The sequence below is a fragment of the Cricetulus griseus genome, unplaced genomic scaffold (assembly GCF_003668045.3).
Source record: "Cricetulus griseus strain 17A/GY unplaced genomic scaffold, alternate assembly CriGri-PICRH-1.0 unplaced_scaffold_3, whole genome shotgun sequence".
NCBI lineage: Eukaryota > Metazoa > Chordata > Mammalia > Rodentia > Cricetidae > Cricetulus > Cricetulus griseus.
This window is the reverse complement of record NW_023277030.1, coordinates 2892660-2895144: the sequence shown is the minus strand read 5'-3', so window position 1 is coordinate 2895144 and position 2485 is coordinate 2892660. Positions and strand designations below refer to the sequence as shown.

The window sequence follows — 2485 nt, the reverse complement described above, 5'->3', positions numbered from 1 at the left end:
GACTCTGTACGCCATTTCTATAATTATATTATTTTACATTTTTATGCCTAGTTTCTTGAGTTCTTTGTATATTTGTCATTTAGCTCTCTTTCAGATATGGGGTTGTCGATGACTTTGTACATTCTGTAGCCTAACTTTTTGTTGGCTTACAGAAGCTTCTTTGTTTCAGGAGTTCACATTTATTGATTGTTGTTTTCAATGTCTGGGCTAATGGTGTTATATTTAGGAAGCGTTATCTTATGCCAGTGGGTTCAAGGCAATTTCTTCCCAAGTTCTGTTCTATGAAGCTCATTTTGCCTGAATATATATTGAAGTCTTTGATAGATAGATAAGAATCTGTAAGATTTTTCTACATTGAATATCCAGTTGTGAGAGTACCTGTTTTTGAAAAAGATTTCTGTTTTATGTTTCATAACGTTAGTTTCATTGTCATAGATCAGTTGGTTCTAGGTTTGTAGATCAACATCATCATATTGAATTTGAATGCACATTTCTTTTTTATGCAAATACCAAACATATTTTATTACTGTGTCTTCATATGACATGTTTATATAGCTACCAAGTCAGAGTACTGTAACTGAGGTTCATCTCACAAAACCAGAATCAGAAACTCACCAAAACCATAACAGAAAAACCACCCATTTGTTTCACCACACAAAACCTACCCCAAACACCTTAATTCTGAGCTTAATATTTCCCAAAGATGTTAAAAGGACAAGATTCAGGGTCATTAAAAAGTGGCAGCAGTTGACTGCTGAAAGCTAAGACTATAGAGGAAATGCCCTAAAGTGCCAGGGCTGCGCACCCATCCCATAACACCCCCAACTAGAGCATGTAAATGCTCATGTGAAAGTGTTTCTTATGCTAATAAAGACATACCACCTAAAATGCTAAACTCAAACTAGCAGCATTAGAGCAATAAAGCAAAAATAGAATGCCTACAGGAATGATCTTAATGTCTACTTAGAAAGAAAGAAAGCAACAGAGACCCTTTGCCCTCGGGTTATGTTTGTAGAGAATTGATTGCATTAAACAACTGGATTTACCCACATTAACAAGAATTAAAAAATGCTTCCACAAGACAGAGGATAAAACTGGAGCTTTCCAGTCAAAGGGGATAGAGAAGCTTCTTTCAGTCCTGGAGTTGAATGAGTTCAAATGTTGGCAATAAAGAAAAATTAAAAAAAAAAAAACTGAGGAAAAAGAAGACTGCATCAGAGGCATGATGGGAACAAGCCTGGAATTTTATTGAACAGGCACACTGAGTTTCTCCAGCACAAGTACACCCTTTTCTTGGTACTCTTGTAGAGTCATCCATAAGTTGTCTTTGTCTTTCAAGATGTCTGCCAGGACTGCAAGATCCAGGAACACCATATTGTTTCTGCAGCGTGGATCTTCAATTCAGATCTTAAATTTAGATAGTTTTTCCACATCTTCCTTTAGAACTCGTTCTAATTAAAGCTGTTTAAGCTCTCATTCCAACCATGATGGCAGGCCAGGATACATAGTAGAGTCTCCAGAAAGCACAATGTGTTTGTAAAATTCAGATCTGGTATCAATGTCAGCTGCCTAGATTGTGTTAAAAAGCAATTCAGCAACACCAACTCCCTCAACATTGATCAATGAGACTGAAATAAAGCTTTTGGTGCATCAAATCTTTCTCCTCCAACTTTAATAATGTGTCCACCTGGGAGTGTATATGATTCAACTAACACTGTGGTCTCTAAGGACAGCTTCTGTTCTTGCTCAATATTGTAAGCCACGTAACAAAGTTTTTCTTTAATTACACGAACTGTCTCAAAATCAGCAGAATGTTTGAACGCATATCCCTGCAACTGGAGCAGCTTGATAAGATACCTGGTAATATCCTTTCGAGCAATATTCAGCCTTCTTGTAAGGCGAGGGAGAAGAAAACCTTCATATACTGTGCAAATATGAGTCACACCATCGCCGGATTCTACTACTTCACCAGTCAATAAAACTTGAGCATACAAACTCAGAACTGCCTGGATGGCTACATACACACCAAAATATTGATAAGTTTCAAACCTTACCTCTACAATCTTCTCCCTGTTTTTGTTTGGGTTCATAGGCGGTTCTGTGAGTAAACTTTTGCAGTTTCTGGTGTCTATGTTCAGTTTCTCTGGTCCAAATGTGTAATCCCACAGGTGTTTCATGTCATCCCAATTTGTACTATGCCATTCTCCATGGGGTAATTAACTTCCAACATTGAACACAATTCACTTGCTTCATCACCAACCATAAGATCATTGATTTCAATGTTTCCCACTTTGGTTGTTGATCTGATAATAGGTTTTCCAACCAAAGCTGGGAAGATGTGTTCTGGAAATATAGAGCCTGCATATCCACACTTCAGAAACCCAGTGCCGTTGTTGAACACCACCACCTTCCTGCCCTGGCTGTTCCTGGTTCTGCTCTGCTATTTTTCTAATTGATTAGAATGCAAGAAGTCCTGGGTTCAATC

The 2485-nt window shown here is 37.8% G+C and overlaps 1 pseudogene; it reads right to left on the bottom strand.

Moving 5' to 3' along the window:
• Nucleotides 1–1245: 1245 nt before the first annotated feature.
• Nucleotides 1246–2278, bottom strand: LOC100761543 (annotated as a pseudogene).
• Nucleotides 2279–2485: the final 207 nt, after the last annotated feature.